Source organism: Lactuca sativa, chromosome 3, assembly GCF_002870075.4.
Source record: "Lactuca sativa cultivar Salinas chromosome 3, Lsat_Salinas_v11, whole genome shotgun sequence".
In the NCBI taxonomy this organism is placed as follows: Eukaryota; Viridiplantae; Streptophyta; class Magnoliopsida; order Asterales; family Asteraceae; genus Lactuca; species Lactuca sativa.
The window spans coordinates 9,840,354-9,865,993 of record NC_056625.2 but is presented as its reverse complement, the minus strand read 5'-3'; the positions used below and the strand labels follow the sequence as shown (position 1 = coordinate 9,865,993).

Below are 25,640 nucleotides of genomic sequence, written 5' to 3'. Positions count from 1 at the left end.
TAAGCTATATCTTAAAACTCATATGTGGTATTTATTTAACTTTAGTTTAAAATATCATTTTATATATTATGGTCAAACAATTTTATAAGTTAATTTAGTTATATCATTATAAAATATTTTTAAATAATTTATACCTAAACAACACCTAAATATCGTCGAAACATTTTTAATTATTATTTATAATCACACCTTATAAAATTAAATACAAATAATATAAATATGTAAATAAATAATTGTTTAAAAAAAAATGATTCATCACCATCTCTTAGAACTAACATTTATTTGCTATTTGATCACCATTCAATTCGTGACTTAAAGTTTATTCGAATTACAAGAGCTACCAATCGTCTATAACCCTTACTTTTAAATTGTTAATTTTATTTTAACTTTACAAAATCATAATTTTCTAACATATCTTCAATTACAAATTGTGGATCGGATATTCAAACCATTATACTTTGGTAGTTTCAACCAATCATTATATCATTTTAAACTTACTAACAAAACATTTATATTTACAAACTAGATAAGAACCCCGCTTCGCGGGGGTTGGATTCGATACTAATGTCAAAGAAAACCATTGGAAGACATTGAGTTAAAGACGGTTTCATCGTTTATCAGTCGTTTGTCATGTAAGTAGGATGCTATAATTAGTTGAGTATGAAAGTATGAGGCTTAAAAAATGAAGTAAAGTAGAAGCAAATTGAGATATATTCTCTTTTTAAACACATATGTTGGGTACAAATTTATTTTAACCAAATTTAGTTAAAGGCGGCACCAGTCCAACTGCTTCCTGTTGTGGGTACTGCTCCAATTCCTCCTCCTTGACCTTTGTCAGGTCTCCCTTGTAGCTTCAAACCTAATGGAATCTATAAATGAAGGAGAATGAGAAAACATATAAGAAAATGACCAATATACCCTTCAAAAAGTTGGATTGTATAAAAATGCATTTCGTGGACCTCATTCTTTGTTATTACCTTCTATGCAGTCGGGCAGAGCGTTTGATTGCTAGACATGTTATGATGACTAAAGTGGCTGCAACAGTTTGAGAGCCAGAAGCATAATTGTTCATGGCCCAGGAGTGTGAGGACTGCAAATTACTTGGCAGTATTATTTATACACTTCACCACAAACAGAAATTAAAAAAAAAAAAAAAAAAGTTTGGTTAAATCTATAACCAAGAAAAGAGTCGATTAAGAACTGAAAATAGTTAAAAAAAAAACAAACAAACAAACAAAATAAAAAAGGATTACTAAGATTAAAGAAGTGACCCGATCCATCTGGGAGAGGCTCCACCTTTCAAAACTTTCATAATTCTACCTACATCGTTAGGAAAAAAAAATTATGGTTACATTAGTTCGATAAAAAAACATTTGATTTAATAATTGACATTTAAATTATATATAATGTCAGGGACCATTCGTGTAATCTACCCCAAAGAAAACTAAAATATTGTTAGTCTAATGTTTTTTTAATTGAATTTATTAATAAATTTCAATTATGCAATTTTTGAATATGTTTATTTTACGTTGTTTTCAATATATATAAATAAATGATTGAAATTATATATAATATTGTGCGATTATTTTTTATATGTAAATAAACTTGTTTTGAACATAAATAGAAAGATAATAAATAAATTAAGCATGATTGATTTAAATGCCTTGATGTTTATAATTAATAAAGATAAAAGGTGTAAATAAAAATGTTATATCTATTGTTTATTTGACACTCACTATAAAACTTTAAACATGTTCCTAGTAGCGGACGCCTAAAAAAAGAGTTATCCATCGATAAGATGTTAAACAAATTGGAATTTATACATTGATAAGATGTTCCTAGTACCATTGACATCAAATTTTCAGGAATTTATACATACCAACTAACATCAATTCTTAACTCTTTTTTTTAGGCTACGAATTTATACATACCAACTCCATCAATGTCACTTGTTGGATTCGTTGGAGTACGGAACAAATTTATTGTCGCTTTGAAGGGGTGTTTAGATAGGAAAAAAGAGGGTGCTTATTGTTTATTGTTTATTCCCACTACATAAAACGATTGTGCTATGAAGTTCATAGGAAAAATATAGAACAAAAAAGAAGAAATACCTCAAATGTTGCATTTAGATGATCAACCTATTTGTCAAGATTACTGATAGTTAGATTACAAGCCTGCATCGGTGAAGATGGCTACTTTCAACTTCCCATTTTTACTTCCTTTCTTGTTTATAGGATCATCTGAACTGGATGAGGAAGAAGAGTCGTTATCCTGCTTTGAATGAACTTTTGTCTTCAGCTCTCTTGTGACCACAAAAAAATTATTTATGATACTTTCAAAAAATTGAAGAATACAGAGAGTTTAAGGACCATTGATGAAAATTTGTGAATATCATATTTTGTTTGCTTTTTTCCCACCATGTGTAAGTTTTTCATCAATTTCAGGTATTTGGACTCTCTAAAGTTACCACACCACCTTATGTTTCAGTTGTATTTTATGGAGTTTGTGAACCTGAAAGCAATAACACACATATATGGTCAAACTTACATCTTTCGACTTCAAATATACAATTCAATAATGCATATAAACTATACCTATTCATCAATAATATGCATACTTGTGCACAATGCTGTGAAGCTTTCTGATCTTTTGGGAAAAGTTTCAAAACAAATGGTGAAAATTTACCTGTTTGGTGCAAAGTCAAGGTTCCAAGGGCAACCTGCAGTAAGAAACAACAGAAGCAAATAAGGGCAAAATGGTCCTAAACAAAGAAAGCAGCAAAAACCAACAGCAACACTATGGCGATGAGGAACAAACTTTATCTAAATGCTTTCAACCACACCGGAGTCAAGCAAACTGTCTGCAACACCAAGGAAGAAACCAAAAAGCAAAAGAGGGGAAAATATGTCCAACACATCGTAAAACCATAATTTAAGCACCAAAACATGACCATGCCCAAACACAGGATGAAATCTACATCAAAATATCACAAATGTCAAAATCATGGCCCTCTTATCGACATAACCATCACCAAAAATCATAAAAAAAAAAAAAAAAAAAAAAAAGGAAGAAACTAATAAATAATGAAACTAATGTCCAGAGAGGAAATTTATCAACTTGAAATCGGAATCTTACAACCTGTAGGTAGTCGTGTAGGTTGTTGGAAGGCAAATAACCGGAATATTTGAACCTGAGTAGTCGATCTGAACTCATGTTTGTTTCTATCCTATAATCACACAATTACACTCAATGTTAATGAAACCCAAAAACTCAAAATATTTAAAAAAAATTACATGCCTTCAATGTTTATGCCTTCAAATCAGGAGTTGGTGGACTGCACAACGAACCGAAGTCGGTGGAGAAAAAGGAAGAAGCGAGAGGCTATGGTGCTGGTCTGGTGGCTGCCCACATCCAAAGCGATTGAAGTTTTAAGTGATCAGTGGATGTGTTTCTAACCGATTCAAAACACCATCAAACATGACTTCGTTCTCAAATTTCCACTGCAAATAATCAATTCGGCTAAACTTCGTGAATCCCTTGAAATGAACACAACAAAGATTACGAAAACATTTAGTAGAACATAAATTTTCATTGAAGAAAGAGCAGAAAGGAATATTAGGATTTGGGGAAAATAGCATTAAATTTATACCATTTCCTGTTGACAATGATCTTTTGACGACCAAGCAACTTCAACTTAGGGGTCAATTTCACTTTGAATTTGAAGAAAAAGAAAGTAGAAATTAGAAATTAAATGTTCACTTGAAGCCCTAACTCCCCATTCGATTTCAAAATAGCGACCGTATAACTTCATAGCAGAGAAAGATTAATTTATGTTCGATAAAATCGGATTGGCTAACCTGTTTGATGTTGCAGAGATGCACACCAAAACGTGATTTAGCATCTTGCTACATCAGATCGAACATAGCTACATTAGGAAGCATCGAGAAGAAGACCCAAGAAGAAGTCGATTAACAAAAAAAAAAAACAGCCGGTGAAGCGGTGGAACTGGAGACGGAATCTAAAACTATGGATAGAGCCCCTTACACCGATCGGGACACCATCTAAAACTGTGGAGTTCCGATGAATTAGCCATGCACCGCCGATCAACAGAGGCAAGGAAAGGTTGAATATCGAAGAGGGAGTGTGAGGGAAGCAAAGGTGGAGATCGACAGAGGCAAGCAAAGGTTGCCGATCAACAGAGGCAAGCAAAGGTTGAGATCGACCTGATAAGGAAGAAATTGAATAACAATTTGGAGTTGTGGTGTTCGTAAAGAGATCGACCAACAGGCGGTGGGAAACAGGTGGAACAGGGAGAAAAAAGCAGAAAACCTACAGTCCCCGCAGTCAAAGTATTGGGGAAGAACGAAAACCTTGGAACACGGCGACACCTGCGAGGGCCACCGACGGAGACTCCAACAAAGGAGGAAGCACCGTCATTAGGTTTCCGCTTCATGAGGACAGACACAGAAAGAACGAACGACGACACAGCTGAAACGAAGCTAAGAAAAAAGAAAATTGAAGAAACAACAGTGGAAGAACAGAAGAAGATTACCTGCGATAGAAGGAAGGAATGAAACGAAATATGGATACAGAAGGCGAGGAAGAATGAAAGAGAAAGAGAAAAGAAGCAGAACGGAACACCTGGACATTAAAAGAAGAAGAACACAACACGTGGAAAATAAAGGGAAGGGAAAAATAAAATAAACACCATATGAGACCCGATGCACAAAAAAAACACAAAAGACAAATACATAAAGTACACGGACTAAGATTGACAAAATTGGATAAAGTCTACTGTAGCTAAGCCGGAGAACTTTTATATATATATATATATATATATATATATATATATATATATATATATTAATTTTCTTTTTTTATCATTGCTCAATAATTTACTTTATAATTTAATTAAAATTATTTTTACCTTTTTAATCTGTGGTGTCCATGGGTTATAACCTAGTATGTGTGTGTCTATATATATATATATATATATATATATATATATATATATATATATATATATATATATATATATATATATATATATATATATATAAAGAGAGAGAGAGAGAGAGGTAAGTTCAACTGAGAAAATTAACAAATGGCGGAATCATTCTCAACCATTCATTTATTTTTGCTGTAAAAGCCTACCAGCGGAAATGAGATAGGAATACACATGTGTTTTCCAACAAAACATGTTTCCTTAAACTATGATAATCATTACCTTAGTATATACCAAAACATAGTTTATTTTTCATTTTTTTTAATTTTTAATAATCTATTTTTATCGAAAAATGATTTTAAATATACCAAAATTCATGATTTTTTATTCTCTACAAATAGACATCCATATTCACATAGTTTAAAAATAAATTAAAATTTTTATTTTTTTTATATTTTCAGTTATCGTTATTTATGAGTGAATAAAAATGCATCAGATTTTTAGTACAGCACATTGGTTATTCACTTATGAATAAAAACTATGATTAATTTTTTTTATAGATTAAGTATCATTCATATATAAATATAACATATAATAAACTCTTTACAGCTTACATCAACTCTCGTCACATGTTATATTCACATATGAATCAAACATGTATTGACTTTCCTCACAAGTTATATTTATATACGAAGAACACATTTATCATAATTTTGTTACAGTTCATTTGTTATTCCTATATGAATAAGTAGTTCAAATTTTCAAAACACGTCATTTTTTTTTAACATACTACTTATTTATATATGAATAACAAATGAACCCAACAAAATCCTTAGAAATATTTTATTAATATATGAATATAACATATGATGGCAATTAATACACGTTTAATCCATATATGTAACATCTCGTTTATTGATTAAATGAGTAGAAAAATATTTATAAATGAATGATCATCCTAAACTAAATAATATTTAGCGGGGTGTTAGTGTTGGGGAGCTAATTGATACAATTTTAGAAGCTGGTAAATTATTGAGACTTAATTTGAAAATATTTGTGAGGCTCTGGGGCTGAATGGTAAGTTTTGGATTTATTATGAAAAGAATTATAGAAGTAAGGGGCTAAAAGGTAAATTTCAGATTTAAAATGAAGAGATTGTGAATGGGAGGGACTAGTTCTGCCATTTCTCTATCAAGTTTGTGTGGAGCGGGTTTTAGCATCGTGCCTTCCATTTCCGATGATAATTGTTTTATTGAGTAACCCTAACCCTAGACGTTCCATTCCAGCCGCCACCACCATGGATCGCATCTTCAACCACCACCGTCTGTGGAAGCCTTCTCGGAGCCGACAGCAACTATTTCGCCGCCGGAGATGCAATTGGTCACTCGAATGAACCAACCGAGATCGAGTGTTGAGCCTTGAGGAGTCATTGTGCTGGGTGTGAGCGAATGGGACGTTGCCAGTAAGTCTAACGCCACCCATCTCCTCTCTCTTTAATTCTCGTAGTAAAGGCGACGACGTGAGCATCGTTGTGGTCGTCAGTGGCCTGAGGTCGCCGCTTCTAGGCCGTCAGTCGTCGTTTGCTGCCCTATGAGCATGAGTGGTTGTGTTTGTGTGATTTGGATCGCAATTGTGAGTGAGTATGTGGGTTTAATCGGCTGGGAATCAAAAGAACCCGCCACCACCACCAGGAGGTTGTGGCAGCCACCCGCTACTATTTTCTACCACTCTCCGCCGCCACCAACCACCGTGGGAGGTGGTTGTGGGTGTGTTTATGGGTGTTTGCATGAGTGTTTACACTGTTTTCGGTATTTTGGAGATTGTATGAGTGTTTTTGTGGCCGGAAAACCCACCACCACCACCATGAGGTGGTGGCTGCCGCCATGAGCCGCCACCGACCACCACCGCCCGAGGTGGCAATGTGTGGTGCCCGTTCTAGTGGAACCCTATTGAGCCAAAACACTTAATATTGGACTGGGTTGGTTTGTTATTGGGCTAGAAAACCATAATTTTGGGTTTTGTTGGTTTGGGTCTATTGGGACCCGCATTTGGACCAGTGAACTCAAGATATAACTCATGACGATTCTATTGTATGATGTCTTAGTGTAATAATGGACTTAATGGGTTAGGTCTTTAATGGGTTAAGTGAGAAACACTTAACCCTAATTGTCATTTTATGTGAAAACCCTAATATTTGCTTAGGCCTTGAGTTGGGCCTTTTTATTGGGTTTTGGTGTTTGGCCCATTGATGAGCCATCCCAGAGCAGTCATGCAGACTAGAATATTTAGATGGGATTTAGGATAAGGCTCATGTGAGGGTTGGCCCAATTTGGAAAATTGGGCCATAGTTGGGCCATTAGATGACTTTTTGTGAACCCATTTAGTATTGGGCCTTGGTGAGCCCATCGGGCTTGGATTATTTATGGACCGGATTGCTGGACCATATTTAGACCTAATAATGTGAAGGTTTGTCTTATATCCTAATGGGGTTATTTATGGGTTTGGCTTAGTGATAGAAGTCGGAGTGTAGCAGCATTTATAGGATCTGTTCGCCATCCGAGGTGAGTCTTCTCACTATACTTACCTATGTGGTGACTTGTTTGTGACCGGTGGGTCTTATTCGTGTTATTGACCGGAGGGTCTTATTTACACTATTGACTGGAGGTTCTTAGTACATTATCGACCAGAGGGTCTTACTTGTTTGTAATGTGTTATGTGTTATCGTGCATACTGTCTTTGTGACTTATGTTGTTATTGTAATCTGTGTATATATTGGTCTTATGTGCTTACTTGAGTTGTGCATTTGTCTGTGTGGTATATATGCTATATTATGTGATACTGAGACCGGACCGAAGGGTCCAACGAGCTGTGAGACCGGAGGGTCCTCACTGAGATCGGACCGGAGGGTCCAACGAGCTGTGAGACCGGAGGGTCCTCGCTGAGACCGGACCAGAGGGTCCAACAAGCTGTGGGACTGGAGGGTCCCACTGAGACACATAGACCGGAGGGTCTTACAGAGTTATAGCCTCGAGTGGCTAAAGTGTTGTATGTGATATTTGGGGGAACTCACTAAGCTTCGTGCTTACCGTGTTATGTGATATGTGTTTCAGGTTCTCTCAGGATCGCGGAAGGCGCCGACTTGATTGTACACACCGGAGAAAAAGTTATGCTTTAAGGATCCTGGATTTTATTCAAATAATTATGAACACGTGTTTTGATAATTGATATATTGAGATTATGTAAAATGTGTTGATGTCATTTATGTGAATTTAAAATTGAAAATTTTGTTTGAAAATTTACGGTGTTACAAGTTGGTATCAGAGCCTTGGTTTGAGGGATTCAGATGCACCTCCGGGTGTGTTAGAACTCAAACTGAGGAATTGAGAGAGATTTTCAAAAGAGATAAATTTTTCTAAAAATGAGAAAAAGTTTAAGAGAAAACGAGTTGGAGCAGTGTGTACAATCAGCCAGAGCCCGAATGGTGATTCCCAAAATACCCTTACGGTTGTATTATGAGATATTTATGAGATATGCTATGAGATATTATGCATGCTAGAGATAGGCTAGGTATTTCAGATTTAGGACTAGAGTGGCCTGATTTGTGATGCCTTAGACTAGGAGTTGCTGTTGTCTGTGATGTGCTTTCGAGCATGTACTGAGTAAGAGTATCTAGCATGAATCCTTTTAGAGAGGGATTTGTGTAGAGGAGTAATCTAGGAGATATACCTAGATGAGCATTTGCGGAGCCTATTAAGAAAGTAGTTAGATACCCGTGAGGGGTAGAGTTGCTGAGTACGTTGATACCTTTTGAGTATGAGTAGAGTAAGTGGAGTTATCACCTAGAGTGGGTTTTACGTGTTTATTCAATTCCCGAATGTTGCTTGCTTCGTGCTTTGTGGAACTCCCGATGATAGGAGTCAACTACCAAGTGAATATGACGATATACAGGAGGTAGATGACTGGCATCATATGGAGTTTCCCAGCAGCTGATGGCAGAGAAGTGTGAGAACCTAGGAAGTGACTTTAGTCAGATGAGTACGCTGACAGAGTAGAGCATTTCGTTAGGAAGCGAGCACGTGTGTCGAGATTGGTGATTGAGAAGTTTGAGCAACTACTTAGGGACTCTGGGATGGTCCGTGCGGAAGGTATGGGTAGATGTGGCAGGTAGTATGGGCCCGTACTACTGAAAGCAGAGGGCCCATACTCAAAGCAGGGAGTGTTCCGGAGAATCTAAGTAGCAGATCGAGAGGTGATGTCATGGTTCGAGTACCATGATTTGTAGCAGAATGAGAGGTGATCACATGGTTCGAGTACCATGATCCGTATCAGATTAAGAAGTGATCACGTGGTTCGAGTACCATGATTCGTGGCGGTTAGGGCTTATGGTGTTACCGGTTATTCTGATTGAGATCAAATATAATAGAGTGTGGGGCAAGAGGGCCATGTTGATGAGCTTCAAGGGAGTGTACCTTGAGGAGGAAAAATGAGATGTCAGTCGGAGTCGCAAGACTTAGGGATGAGTAGAAGTGGTACTTCATGGAGGATTACGGTTAGAGCTATGCAGTCGGCCGGTAGCGGAAACGTCACTTCCTGAGATTGTAGTGTGCTAATTCTGTGAGGAGCAGAATGGATATTGAGTTTTTGGTCCAGAGTTGGATGTAAACCTGTGGGGTAGCAAGAGTGGTGACCTTTACACCAGAGTATTTGGGCAGTATGTTTGCTGCGAGGTATCTTTATACCAGGAAAATGTCATTAGTGGGATTGATATGTATGAGACCAAGGAGGCGCCTTATTGGTGGAAAGGTACTTTTATTAGCAGTTCCCGATGGTTAAAAGGAGTATATCAGGATGGTGGCCCTCGTGGTCTACATTGTGTATTGAAAATGAGAATGAGGTCTATTGCTTTTATGAATAATTCCCGATTTGGGAAGCGGGGCGAGGAGTCAGAGTCGAAGTGCGTGATAGTGCATTGTTTTCATATTTTGAGTCAGATCTAATGCATAACAGTGGTGGTATCTGGCAGTGTATTGGTCTGAGGCTTCAAGGTGGCTAGGGGCAGTCAAATGGGGAGGATTTTGAGGTTTACATATGGGGTTTGGGGTACGTGGAATTATTTGGTCATTTTCCAGAAAGTCGTCGAGTGCTATGTGGTATGTCCCCTGAGTTGGGAATGATACATCTGGAGAGCCAGTCTGTAGTGTGGTCAATTGGGTATGACATTGGGCGATGGTTCGAACCCTAAGTGGGGGAGAACGTGGTACTTTGTTGGGAGGATCATCATGTTGGATAAGGTGTCTAAGTCCATAACTATTTCTGGTTAGTACTTGACCCGACCCGGCATGGTCCATTTGGGTTGCATGGCACCATGCAATTGGATAGACTAAATGAGAGGAATAACACTTGGAGATTATTAATATATTATAAGTTATTATATATTAATAATATTATTTGATTAGTTTGATCAAAGAATTAATTTGGAATTAATTAAGTGATCAAAAGATAACTAATTAAATATATGGGTTGATTATGTAAATCATTCATATCTTGTATAGTGGGCTAAGAGGCTCCATGGATTATCAAGTTGGGTTCTACCCATAGGATGCTCCATGGGAGTTACAAACCCATGGGTCATGGAAATGAAGAGTCATGACACATTAGGGTTTACATGGTGTAACCCTAGATGTGTCAACACTATATAAGAGTCCCATTCTCCACCAAAATCGGCTACACATAAGAAACTAGAGGGCTAGGCCGATTTCAAGAAGTGTGTATTCTCTCAAAAGTCTTTCCAAGAGCATTTGGTGTTGTGTGAAGCATTCGAGGCATCACACTTGGGGTGCTAGGCTCACAAGGTTTCAAGGAACATAAGCAACAACAAGGTAAGTTATTCTATCTTTCATTCAAGTTAGAAATTGTTCCCCATGTATGCTAGATAGGAATATAACCTTGGAATTCAACTTTGCATGATAATTAGACAAACATAGATCCAAGGTTATTAGGGTTGCATGTACACTTAGGAAGTGTTAGAATGCTCATAATCCATCAGTGGTATCAGAGCCTAGGCTTGTTTGTTTGTTATTTGTGCTTAAAAGTTGAAAAACTTGCTGTCTGCCTGATGAACTCGCCGAGTCCATGGGGAGACTCGTCGAGTTCACTTGTATCTTCAACCTACTCGCCGAGTAGGTTCATGCACTCGGCGAGTAGGAGCCACAGAGTGCAGATTTTCGACTTTAGTTGCTAGAAATGGACTAGAAACATTACCCTAAACTGTTTTGGTACTTGAAAAACTTGTTTTAGATGGTGTAATGTCTTTGCTAATCCATTTACAACAACTAGTTATCAAAATTACAAAGTTTTAAGTGTAGTTTTGATTCATGAAAGTGTTCATATTCATGTTCTCGATCTTATGATGTTTAGATGATCATAGGAATTATTTGTAACCTATGTGGTAGTTTAATTCTTGATCATAATGTGTTTTAATGGAGTCCATAACTTGTCCTCAAGTTATGGAAAAACCAAAAGTCACTTGAGTTAAAACCATTAAAAGAACACAAGAGTTAGAAAAATGAAGAGTCTTCATTTTTATTACTCTAATAAACTCATAAGTTACAAGAAATGAAAAGTTTTGAAAGTTTACAAAACTTGCCCTCAAGTTTTTGAACAAGTAAAGTCATGTTAAAAACTTTAGTTCCAACCCTTAGAATTTTAAAAGTTAAAATTCAACCCTTATACTTATATTATTATGATTTAATAACTATATATATATATATATATATATATATATATATATATATATATATATATATATATATAAGAACAAAGTCGTCTTACCGCTAGTACGCCTCATTCACGAAGCCAGTCTATAAGGTGGGTATAAGGTTGTTGCCTATAAAATGACAACTTAATGGGTGTCCACTCTCACCCACCGCTTGCTTGACCGGTGGAGGGTCGTTAGCCGAACGGGTAAGACAAGGACTTATAAATTCTGATTAAAAGTATGATGAATATTATAAAGTAACTAAATATTTTATTAAATTCCCAATCTTAGTTACTTTAGGAAAAATGTGAATAAGGTGCTAATCCATGAAATTACACTTTACACTTTGTTTAAGTCGTTGGTGGAGCGTGTGTGGTTAACCGGCACACTAACTTGGACTTAACAAGGTAGGTAAAGGGTGACTTAAAGTTTATTATAGTATCGGTGGAGCGTGTGTGGTTTACCGGCACATCGATTGAGTGATAAACTTTAAGGGTACCAAGTGATTTGCATGGTTACTTCACACCTCGTTTTGTGATCCTCAGTATCCCAGTCACAAAACTTGGAGGGCATACTCGAGATTGAAACATGCCTTTGAAAAGTTCATTGAATCTCAAAGAATCTAGGAATTTCTAAGAACCAATCAAAAACCTAATATTTAATATTTCGGTTTTCGTGGTGGAAATTGGTGAATCGTCATTCACCTACCTTTCAAATATGTTATAGCTTGGATTACGACATACCTCTTCTAAGTTATAATATATTATGATTGGGTCCTAGCCTTAATATTACATTTGGGTGTTTTATTAAGGACTCTCTAAATATCTAAACTAATCTTGTCCTTCTCCTTCAGATGTCTTCAAACAATGCTGCTTCTGGCTCTAACCCTAATGGCTCCTTTACCCTTATGAACTTGTGTGGGAAAGTCACTTTTGATGGATCCAACTTCAATGAGTGGATCAGAAACATCAGGATGATTACCCGCTACGAGGACAAAGAATATGTCATTGACAATGAGCTTAAGGAGATTGATGAGACCACTGCAACTCCTCAGGAGATCGCTGACTTTCAGGCACATGAAAGGGATGCTACAAAAGTGGCATGCATCATGATGGCCACGATGACAGCGGAACTCCAAAAGTCTTATGAAGATTTCTACCCTTATGAAATGCACCAAGATCTGATGGAAAGATACCATCAAAGTGCACGACAAGAGAGGTATGAAATCATCTGTTCCATGATAACAACCATGATGAAGGACGGGGAATCCGTCACGAGCCACATGCAGAAAATGCAAAGGTATGTGGATCGATTGTTGAAGCTTAATGTGAACTTCCCTGAGGAGCTTGCAATAGATATCATTTTGCACTCCTTACCATCGTGCTATGATCAATTCCGCATGACATATCACATGAATAAGGAAGAGGTCACACTCAGAAAACTTCAGGGACTTCTCAAGACCGTAGAAACAAGCCTTAAGGGGAAGTCAGTTGTTAACACTCATACTCCAAACTCTACTCCGGTTTTGGCAATCGGGAAAAGTCGAGGGAAGAAGAGAAAGAGCTCTTCTAAGGGTACCAAGGCTCGGACCCTTGATGGCTCTTCTTCAAGTGGAACCAAGAAAGGTTTCGTCACTCCTTCTTCTGACCCAAAAGAGGCTGAATGCTTCTATTGCCATGAAAAATCACATTGGAAGCGGAACTGCCCAAAATATCAGCAAGATGTGAAGGATGGGAAAGTTAAACCCAACCATACAGGTATTTACACTATCATTTCTAATAACTCACCCCATTCTAAATCTTGGGTCCTTGATACCGGTTGTGGTATTCATATTTGTTGTGACTTGCAGGGACTAAGAAGAAGTGAGAATGTGGAGCAAGGAAGAATAAACTTAATCATGGGGAATAGGAAAGCTTTACCTGTCACCAAGATTGGAGTTTATACTTTATCGCTAAGTAGTGGGTTTAGTTTAGATTTGAATAAGTGTTGTTATTCGCCAGAAATGGCAAGAAATATTATTTCCTTTCATGCGTTGTATAAACAAGGTTTCACCTTTTCATTTGATAATGAAGTTGGTTTGATTAATGCTTTCTTTAATAATGTTCTTTATTTTAAAGCATTACCTTGTGATGGCATGTATGAAACAGTATTTGTGGTTGATAACTTAGGAAATAATGTATTGTGTATTGATTCTGTTAATAATATAACTTGGATAAAGCATTATTATGGCATTGTCGTCTTGGACATATAAGCAAGAAACGCATAGGCCAACTCCAAAAGGATGGAGTCTTGGAGTCATTTGACCTAAAGTCAGATGATAGTTGCGAATCATGCTTACTTGGAAAAATGACAAAGTCACCCTTCACAGGATCGTGTGAGAGGGGTGAAGGTTTGTTGGACCTTGTACACACGGATGTGTGTGGACCATTCAAACATGCCACAAGGGATGCTAATCGTTATTATTTGACTTTTACTGATGATTACAGTAGATATGGATATGTCTACTTGATCAAGCATAAGTCAGAGACTTTCGAAAGGTTTAAGGAATTTGAACAGGAAGTCGAGAATCAATTGGACAGGAACATTAAGATGCTTCAATCCCCATGGTGGTGAGTATCTTAGTTCAGAGTTCCTTGACTATCTAAGGGAATGTGGGATAGTCTCACAATTGACACCTCCCAGGACACCACAGTTGAATGGAGTGGCTGAGAGGCGTAATCGAACCTTGTTGGATATGGTTCGTTCCATGATGAGTCGAGCTTCGCTACCAATCTCATTTTGGGGGTATGCCATAGAGACTGCCGCCCATATCCTTAATCTAGTCCCTACAAAGAAAGTTGCCAAAACTCCTCACGAGATGTGGACTGGTAAAGTGCCTAAACTAGACCACATCAAGAATTGGGGTTGCGAGGCTTTCGTGAGACGCGAGACTCATGATAAGCTCGAACCCCGAAGCGAGAGGTGTATTCTCATCGGCTACCCACAACAATCCTTTGGTTACCTATTCTACAGACCTAGTGAAAATGTGGTCTTTGTAGCTAGGAGGGCTTTCTTTAGAGAGAGAGAGAGTTCATAAGCCAAGGAAACAGTGGGAGGAAAGTTGATCTTGAAGAAATTCAAGAGTCAAGTGGTGAAGGAACTTCAAACCCTAGCACTCAACTTGAGGAGGAAACTCCTGTTGAGCCAATTGACAAGTATGTACCTCTGAGGCGGTCCATAAGGGTTAGGAATGCTCCTGAGTATTACTATGGATTCCACATTACTGCAGAAGGTGATACACTTATCAGTGATGAGACACTGATAGGTCTGGATGAACCTAGCAGTTACGCGGAAGCCATGGCAGGCCCTGAGTCAGCCAAGTGGAAAGAGGCAATGGACAGCGAAATACAGTCCATGTATGACAATCAAGTTTGGAACTTGGTTGAGAATGTACCAGGTCGTAAGACAGTTGGGTGCAAATGGGTCTTCAAGAAGAAGACCGACATGGATGGTAAAGTACACACTTATAAGGCTCGACTGGTTGCAAAGGGCTTCTCTCAAATTCCTGGAGTGGACTATGATGAGACCTTTTCTCCAGTAGCCAAGATTAAGTCTATTCGGGTTCTGGTGGCCATAGCTGCATTTCATGACTATGAAATATGGCAAATGGATGTCAAAACCGCTTTCCTTAATGGAAAGTTGGCTGAAGATGTTTACATGAGTCAGCCAGAGGGTTTTTTCAGCAACGAGTACCCTAATAGAGTGTGTAAGCTTGAGAAATCCATTTATGGATTGAAGCAAGCACCTCGCAGATGGAATCTTTGCTTTGATGAAAAGGTCAAGGAATTTGGCTTTTCTAGGAGTGAAGATGAGTCTTGTATGTATGTCAAGGCTAGTGGGAGTATAGTTAGCTTTTTGGTGTTGTATGTGGATGACATACTACTCATAGGAAATGACATCCCAACTCTACAGGAAGTTAAGTCCTGGCTTGGGAAGTGTTTCTCTATGAAGGACCTAGGAGAAGCTTCCTATATTCTAGGGATAAGGATCTTGAGAGATCGGAGTAAAAGACTAATTGGACTTAGTCAGAGTACCTACTTGGATAAGGTGCTAAAGAGATTCAACATGCAGGACTCCAAGAAAGGAGAGTTACCCATCCAGAGTAACGCCAGATTGAGTAAGACACAAAGACCTAGCACTGAGGCTGAGATAGTAGAAATGAGTCGAATACCTTATGCTTCGGCAGTAGGATCGATCATGTATGCAATGACGTATACTCGACCTGATGTAGCCTTTGCCCTGAGCATGGTTAGCAGGTATCAGGCGAACCCTGGCAAGGCACACTGGACTGCGGTAAAGAATATCCTCAAGTACCTACGGAGGACTAAGGACTGGGTCCTTACCCTCGGTGGGATGACTTGAGATTTGTAGGGTATAGTGATGCTAGCTTCCAGACTGATAGGGATAATTTCCGCTCTCAGTCAGGATGGGTCTTTACCCTAAATGGAGGAGCAATTTCTTGGAAGAGTTCCAAGCAAGAGACAGTGGCTGATTCAACTTGTGAATCAGAGTATATTGCAGCTAGCGAGGCAGAAAAGGAGGCGATATGGCTGAAGAACTTCATTGGAGACCTTGGAGTTGTACCAGCTATTAAAGAGCCAATGGAAATTTTCTGTGATAGTGAAAGTGCTATTGCCTTAGCCAAGAAACCAAGGGATCACGGGAGATCCAGAAACATCGACAGAAAATACCATTTTATCAGACATCTGATAGAAGAAGGACTCCTCATGGCAAAGAGGGTATCATCGGATGAGAACCTAGCAGATCCCCTCACGAAGGGACTGACTCGGGTTAAGCATCTCCAGCATGCTCGGAGCATAGGGCTGAAGGATGATTATTAGATTTAGTAGTTACATAACCTAGAAATTTGTAAAGTGTAATTGACATTAGATGATGAATAAAAGGTGTTTTATATATGAGTAAAGTGTTGCTATCTCTTGTCGATCGTTTACTATATTTCTTTTGCATGTTTTGACTTCCAGAATAATTTTGTTGGCATAACATATTATTCAAACCTCCACAGTCGGTCATATGTCGGAAGTAGGTATGAATCAAGACTGTCATGATTGGTTGCAGAGGTCTAAGGTGTTGGACAAGGCTACAACAATCATGAGTGCTCATAAGTTCTGAGCATTGGACTCAACCCACGCTCACTGGAATCACTTCATGGAATTTATCTCGAGTGATCGTGAGACGGTAATATCATATAAGTCTTCAAACCTAGAGATATGATTTGTTACTTACAAGTTGGTTATGCATTGATTGTACGAAAACGCATTGGTAACTCGATGTTATAAAACGTGCTTTTGTGTATCATTCAATGAGTGGTAGAACAAACATATGAGTCGAAGTTTATCAGTTCCTTCTTGGATTAGAAGCTGGTATCTGGGCCCCTCGATGATTTTGTTTTGACCTATGTATCGGGCCCGGTCAGAACTAAGTTGATGTGTTCAATTAAGTTTTTTGTCAAACAAATCGGAAATCGAGAAACAAACTGCTGGACAATAAGTAAGACATTGTTCCATGTATTTGTCCGGCTGATATCTAGAACAGAGGATTATATGATCACTTATCTTAAATGGTGTATCAACATCTTCTCAGTTCCGAGAGACCTTGAAAGAGCTACGATTGTCGGTCGGTTCCTGAAGTACTGGAGTTATAGTTATTAGACTTATCCAAGTGGGAGACTGTTGGATAAGGTGTCTAAGTCCATAACTATTTCTTGTTAGTACTTGACCCGACCCGGCATGGTCCATTTGGGTTGCATGGCACCATGCAACTGGATAGACTAAATGAGAGGAATAACACTTGGAGATTATTAATATATTATAAGTTCTAATATATTAATAATATTATTTGATTAGTTTGATCAAAGAATTAATTTGGAATTAATGAAGTGATCAAAAGATAACTAATTAAATATATGGGTTGATTATGTAAATCATTCATATCTTGTATAGTGGGCTAAGAGGCTCCGTGGATTATCAAGTTGGGTTCTACCCATAGGATGCTCCATGGGAGTTACAAACCCATGGGTCATGGAAATGAAGAGTCATGACACATTAGGGTTTACATGGTGTAGCCCTAGATGTGTCAACACTATATAAGAGTCCCATTCTCCACCAAAATCGGCTACACATAAGAAACTAGAGGGCTAGGCCGATTTCAAGAAGTGTGTATTCTCTCAAAAGTCTTTCCAAGAGCATTTGGTGTTGTGTGAAGCATTTGAGGCATCACACTTGAGGTGCTAGTTTCACAAGGTTTCAAGGAACATAAGCAACAACAAGGTAAGTTATTCTATCTTTCATTCAAGTTAGAAATTGTTCCCCATGTATGCTAGATAGGAATATAACCTTGGAATTCAACTTTGCATGATAATTAGACAAACATAGATCCAAGGTTATTAGGGTTGCATGTACACTTAGGAAGTGTTAGAATGCTCATAATCCATCACATCACTCTGTTCAATTTTGGGGATTAGAGGATTGGGTGTCAGGAACATGCGGTATAGTCATATGAGACTTGGGTTTAGTGGTGAATGAGGCAAGGCGCAGAGCGAGATTATGCATATTGTACGTGTCCAGGAAAGAACGAGTGTATCCACGACGAGTAGCCGTTGGCCAAGGATCTTATTGTGGTCAAGGACTCTTCAGGGTTGCAATGGTTGAGTTCGAGGTGGTTGATTCGTTGAGGTCCAGTTTCAATTGTTGAGATTTAGTAGTTTGATGTATAGATTATATCTATACTCCGGGAGGAGCAGCACTTGATTTTGCCAATTAGTTTCAGAGTTATTATGAGTAGGTCCGGATGATCGTTAACCTGATCTCAGTCCTTTACGATTCCTCCGTGTTTCAAGTTGTGTGTAGAGTATTCCGAGATCATGAGTGGTGCGAGAAGAAGATAAATGGTTGTAGTTAGTCACTGTGAGATTCTATGATGGTGTACCGAGGTTTTCGAGTATGATGCCCTAAGCTGTTGGATTATTTTGAGACTCGAGTTTATGATATGATAAGTGGAGTATCGAATAGCTATTGTTCCAGTGGGAACCCATCAACTAATTGTCATCGGTTAGGGATGGTTCAAGAATGTGAGTTGTATCGAGAGAAAGTGCGTTATTACGACAATTGTCGTCAGAAAAGGGGGATGCACCTGTCCATGATGGATTGCGGAGCATGAGTTCAATGAGCGCAATATGGTAATGGCTTAATAATGAAATTGTGGGGTGGTAAGAGAGTGGATGGATCCAGGTGAGAGTAATCACTTTGTAATATCAGGAAAAAAACCATGAGGAGAGCCCATGGCGAGTGAGAGAGTGATGTAAGCCTACAGGGAGCCGTAGCATTCACGAGTGGGTGAGTAAGTGATGTAAGCCTGTGGGGAGCCGTAGCATTCACAAGTGGGTGAGTAAGTGATGTAAGCCTGCGGGGAGCCGTAGCATTCACGAATGGGTGAATAAGTGGTGTAAGCCTGTAGGGAGCCGTAGCATTCATGAGTGAGTGAGTAAGTGATGTAAGCCTGCGGGGAGCCGTAGCATTCACGGATGAGTAAGTGATGTTAGCCTGCAGGGAGCTACAACATTCACGAGTCAGTGTGAGAGTATCGTAATACTACGAAAATCCGTAGTATTCCCTGGTTAGGGCATGGCATAGAGGAGTTCTTAGGCTTAGGTAGCCTTGACTACTAAGTCTTTGGGAGCCTGGTGGCCGGGCCAGGGGCGAGACTGAGGCCTCCATGATGGTCGAGATTCGTTATATCTAGAACGGGGAAGAAGTTGTCACAAGTCGTAAGGAATTGGAGAAGTAATGTATGCATAGATTTGCGGATCACGGGTCACGAGTGGGTATCTGATTGGAGATGAGTGATTCCAACTCTGCTGTTGAACCGGACTCTCGAGTTGAGTCTGGCCCTATCTATGTAAAGGATAGATGAGTTGAGATTTTAGGTCCCTAATGGATTTTATTTGAGTGGTATGGTTTGCATCCGGTGTTCTTGACCTGGGATGGTCGGTTCGGAGAGTTTAAGAAGGACTGCAACACGCATGGAATTAGTAAGTGTCACAGGACAAAGGTTTAGAGTGGCGAGTGACTACAAATCGGTTGTAATAATTACTTGGAGTAAAGTGAACTTACTGGTTGCGTGTACAATGTGGTTGGTTGAGATATCTCCGTCGAATTAGATGGATGGGGTTATGCTCGGGATTGTGGCCATGTCGTTCAAGTTGTCGGGGGTGTAAGGGATGAGAAGGAATGATTTCGGGGACGAAATCTAATTTAAGTGGTGGAGAATTGTAACATCCCGTTTATTGAGTAAATGAGTAGAAAAAGATTTATAAATGAATGATAATCCTAAAATAAATAATATTTAGCGGGGTGTTAGTGTTGGGGAGTCAATTGATACAATTTTAGAAGCTGGTAAATTATTGAGACTTAATTTGAAAATATTTGTGAGGCTCTGGGGCTGAATGGTAAGTTTTGGATTTATTATGAAAATAATTATAGAAGTAAGGGGCTAAAAGGTAAATTTCGGATTTAAAATGAAGAGATTGTGAATGGGAGGGACTAGTTCTGCCATTTCTCTATCAAGTTTGTGTGGAGCGGGTTTTAGCATCGTGCCTTCCATTTCCGATGATAACTGTTTTATTGAGTAACCCTAACCCTAGACGTTCCATTCCAGCCGCCACCACCATGGATCGCATCTTCAACCGCCACCGTCTGTGGAAGCCTTCTCGGAGCCGACAACAACTATTTTGCCGCCGGAGACGCAACCCTACTGCCGGAGACACAATTGGTCGGTCGAATGAACCAACCGAGATCGAGTGTTGAGCCTTGAGGAGTCGTTGTGCTAGGTGTGAGTGAATGGGACGCTGCCAGTAAGTCTAACGCCACCCGTCTCCTCTCTCTTTAATTCTCGCAGTAAAGGTGACGACGTGAGCACCGCTGTGGTCGTCAGTGGCCTGAGGTTGCCGCTTCTCAGCAATCAGTCGTCGTTTGCCGCCCTATGAGGTTGAGTGGTTGTGTTTGTGTGATTTGGATCGCAATTGTGAGTGAGTATGTGGGTTTAATCGGCTAGAAATCAAAAGAACCCACCACCACCACCGGGAGGTGGTGGCAGCCACCCGCTACTATTTTCTACCACTCTCCCGCCACCAACCATCGTGGGAGGTGGTTTTGGGTGTGTTTATGGGTGTGTTCATGAGTGTTTACACTGTTTTCGGTATTTTGGAGATTGTATGAGTGTTTTTGTGGCCGGAAAACCCACCACCATCACCATGAGGTGGTGGCTGCCACCATGACCCGCCACCGACCACCACCGCCTGAGGTGGCAGTGTGTGGTGCCCGTTCTAGTGGAACGCTATTGGGCCAAAACACTTAATATTGGACTGGGTTGGTTCGTTATTGGGCTAGAAAACCCTAATTTTGGGTTTTCTTGGTTTGGGTCTATTGGGACCCGCATTTGGACCAGTGAACTCAAGATATAACTCATGACGATTCTATAGTATGATGGCTTAGTGGAATAATGGACTTAATGGGTTAGGTCCTTAATGGGTTAAGTGAGAAACACTTAACCCTAATTTTCATTTTATGTGAAAACCCTAATATTTGCTTAGGCCTTGAGTTGGGCCTTTTTATTGGGTTTTGGTGTTTGGGCCATTGATGAGCCATCCCAGAGCAGTCACGCAGACTAGAATATTTAGATGGGCTTTAGGGTAAGGCCCATGTGAGGGTTGGTCCCAATTTGGAAAATTGGGCCATTAGAGGACTTTTTGTGAACCCATTTAGTATTGGGCGTTGGTGAGCCCATTGGGCTTGGATTATTTATGGACCGGATTACTGGACCATATTTAGACCTAACAATGTGAAGGTTTGTCTTATATCCTAATGGGGTTAGTTGTGGGTTTGGCTTAGTGATAGAAGTCGGAGTGTAGTAGCATTTATAGGATCTGTTCGCCATCCGAGGTGAGTCTTCTCACTATACTTACCTATGTGGTGACTTGTTTGTGACCGGTGGGTCTTATTCGTGTTATTGACCGGAGGGTCTTAGTACATTATCGACTAGAGGGTCTTACTTGTTTATAATGTGTTATGTGTTATCGGGCATACTGTCTTTGTGACTTATTCTATTATTGTAATCTGTGTATATATTGGTCTTATGTGCTTACTTGAGTTGTGCATTTGTTTGTGTGGTATATATGCTATATTATGTGATACTGAGACCGGACCGGAGGGTCCAACGAGCTGTAAGACCGGAGGGTCCTCACTGAGATCGGACCGGAGGGTCCAACGAGCTGTGAGACTGGAGGGTCCTCACTGAGACTAGACCAGAGGGTCCAACGAGCCGTGGGACTGGAGGGTCCCACTAAGACACATAGACCGGAGGGTCTTACAGAGTTATAGCCTCGAGTGGCTAAAGTGTTGTATGTGGTATTTTGGGGGAACTCACTAAGCTTCGTGCTTATCGTGTTATGTGATATGTGTTTCAGGTTCTCTCAGGATCGCGGAAAGAAGCCGGCTTGATTGTACACACCAGAGAAAAAGTTATGCTTTGAGGATCCTGGATTTTATTCAAATAATTGTGAACATGTGTTTTGATAATTGATATATTGAGATTTTGTAAAATGTGTTGATGTCATTTATGTGAATTTAAAATTGAAAATTTACGGTGTTACAATACATAAATATAACATGTAACGAAAGATGATGTAAAAAAAATATATTTTTAGGTAAGAAAACTTTATAACGTATTATATTCATATATAAACGATACTTAAACTGTAAATAAGTGAAAAAATGTGTTTTATTTGTAAGTGAATAACGAATATATTGTAGTAAAATTCTGTTGCGTTTTTATTCACGTATGAATAACGATAGCTGAAACTCTAAAAAAATTATTTTATCCTAAAACTATATCAGTATGGATGTCTATTTATAGTGAATAAAAAATAATGAATTTTGATATATTTAAAATAAATTTTCAATAAAAATAGCATTCTAAAAATATAAAAAAAAAAAACGAAAAAAAAATGTTTTCGTTTATTTTAAGGTAATGATTAGCATACTTTAAGGAAACATGTTTGGTTGGAAAAACACATGTATATCAGTTATCCATTCCGCCGGTACACCTAAGTGTTTTGAGGCAAAAATAAATGTGTGGCTGATAATGATTCTCTCATTCTCAACTTTTTTTTTTCAATTCAACTCATATATATATATATATATATATATATATATATATATATATATATATATATATATATATATATATATATATATATATATATAAGTTCAAATAAAAACAGTAAATAGTGTGAGAACGTAAAAACACTATGTTTATGTCATTATTCTGTAATGAATATTATATATATGTATTGTTGAAGTAATTATAGTATGAATATTAACATTTGATTATTCATATATTCATTATAAGGTTGTTATTCTATTATAAATTTATGTATGTGTATTTTTGTAGTAAATTCTAATTTTAGTTTTAACATGCGATTATTTATTTATTGATTGTTGAATAATGACATAAAGTTGTGGATAGAAAATTCATTGTAAAATAATAATATAAAAATAGTGTTTTTACGTTTTCACACTATTTACTGTTTTTATTTGAACTATCCTCTCTCTCTCTCTCTCTCTCTCTCTATATATATATATATATATATATATATATATATATATATATATATATATATATATATATATATATATATATATTAGGATTTGATTGGTCAGAAAAATACGCCTTCACTAAAAAATAAAAAATAAACTGAATTTAATAGTATTTTAATATATAAAATAATAAACACATAAAATATGTGTATGTTTATATATATATATATATATATATATATATATATATATATATATATATATATATATATATATATATATATATATATATATATATATATATATATATATATATATATATATATATATATTAGGATTTGATTGGTCAGAAAAATACGCCTTCACTAAAAAATAAAAAATAAACTGAATTTAATAGTATTTTAATATATAAAATAATAAACACATATGTGTTTTCAAGTACGCGAAATGTTTAATAAGGGACACATGTTTCACCATATAACTTAAGGAAACCTTTTGACCAAAACCATAAGGTTAAAGTTGACCTTAAGAAATATTGTTATAATAATTGTATCCAATAATTTTGTGGTCATTGCTTCTATAATCATTGCCAGCGTATGGCAAATTATTCTAATTATTTTATAAAAAAACATACCATACTTGAGTTTGAAATATCAATGATTCTTGTACCATTAAAACTAATTAAATATTGTTTAGAAGAGGAAAACAACATTTAGTTGATCGAATGTTGATTATAGTCGGGAGTCAAATTATATGTAACAAATATACTTCAAATAAAGTTATTAGTTTTGTTGGAAGAAATATATAGTAGTGGGTAGCTTCTAACCGGTAGCGTTTTGTTAAACGCTACGTGAAATAACATTTGTATTTGGAGCGTTTTGTTTAAACAAAACGTTAGAAGCTTATAGTGTCAAACGGAAATTTTTATTCAAAACAGAGCGTTTTGTGAAACATTAGAAACTAGACGCTCCCTGCCGAACACATCCTATGTGTGGGTTAAGGTTGTTGATATGCTTATCTCAATACACTTTATCTTAAGACTAATTTTGGTGTTCTTATAAATGAATTTATCCAATCGAATCCATGACAAAGTTTTTTCACCCTCCACGTATATAGTTACAATATCGACGACATATCGCATAACAATTACACATATTAAGAAAGTGACTCGGACCTTGGTTGCATGATAAGTTTTATTTTCAATATGTAATAAGTTTGTAGTTTTAGTTTGATAGAGTTTTTGGATAGTCCAATAATTTATCGATTCAAGCGCCTATAAACAGTTTGCAACCATTGATCATAAAAAATGGTTTCCCTTAAAATGGAACTACTTAGAACCACGTTAGCAGTTGCGGTCTATGAAACCATCAATTCTTGTCCTTAACCAACAAAGTGGGTAAAAGAGAGAGTTGGAAATCATGGGTATGTTTTTTAATAACATTGAATGAATGTCTTTGAAAGGTTACAAAATTGGTCATCATATGGTCTGGCACGTCCTATTTCATAAACACTTTTTTTATTTTTAATTAAGGTAAAACACCATTTTCATAAAATCCAAGTTAAGAAAACTCATTTGTTCAAATACAATTAATTGAAAAACATAATATTATAATATAAACATGGGACTCCAATGTTGTTGATGAGTGTGTACAGTCATGCATTCGTCTTCCCACAATCATCAAAGGTACCTGAAAAACATTTAATCCACAACTATAAGCCAAAACTTAGTGAGTTCCCCCAAAATACCACACACCACAATATACATACAATGCATACATACATGAGCCTTCCGTTTGACTAAACCACCTCGCAAGACCTACAGTGCACCCAAACTGTGCTCCTTGGGCCCCCAGTTCATGACTGGCCCATTTCCCACACCTACATCATATAGCCGGTTCGCTCATGGCCTACAGTACACCGCTGGCCTGCTGGGTATCTTGGCTTACCGTACACAACAGGATCGCCTTAACCCATAGCCAACTATCTACACTAGTCTACCTATCTAACAACCCACTACCACATACAGAGTCTCATATTGTACACTATGCCACAAATTGGTAGATAACCAATGTATGCATAGCTATATATAATCAAAGGTGAGATAGACATTCAAATAGATGATCCCACTCTCTGGCCACAACCAAACAAGGAACATGCAAAAAAGCCTAGATCAAGAGTTCTCAGTCTATCCTACATGACTACATACAACCCCTAGGGCACTCCACCAGACGATCACCGGCCTGCTAGTACTCTAACCAACATACCACGACTCCTATTACTGTCATAC

General features: G+C 37.8%; 1 long non-coding RNA gene across 3 annotated transcripts; it reads right to left on the bottom strand.

The window, feature by feature from the left end:
• Positions 1 to 605: 605 nt before the first annotated feature.
• LOC111920816 (uncharacterized) lies at positions 606 to 3,233 on the bottom strand. 3 transcript variants are annotated; one of them, XR_006189704.2, is made up of 5 exons: positions 3,139 to 3,233; positions 2,595 to 2,973; positions 2,112 to 2,511; positions 1,254 to 1,320; positions 606 to 1,090 (listed from the first exon to the last, which is right to left on the bottom strand). It is a non-coding gene; the product is annotated as an uncharacterized LOC111920816 (long non-coding RNA). The 3 variants fall into 3 exon arrangements; XR_006189702.2 differs by lacking the exon at positions 3,139 to 3,233 and having other exon boundaries at positions 606 to 869; positions 978 to 1,090; positions 2,595 to 3,056; XR_006189701.2 differs by lacking the exon at positions 3,139 to 3,233 and having other exon boundaries at positions 2,595 to 3,056.
• Between the last annotated feature and the right edge of the window lie 22,407 nt (positions 3,234 to 25,640).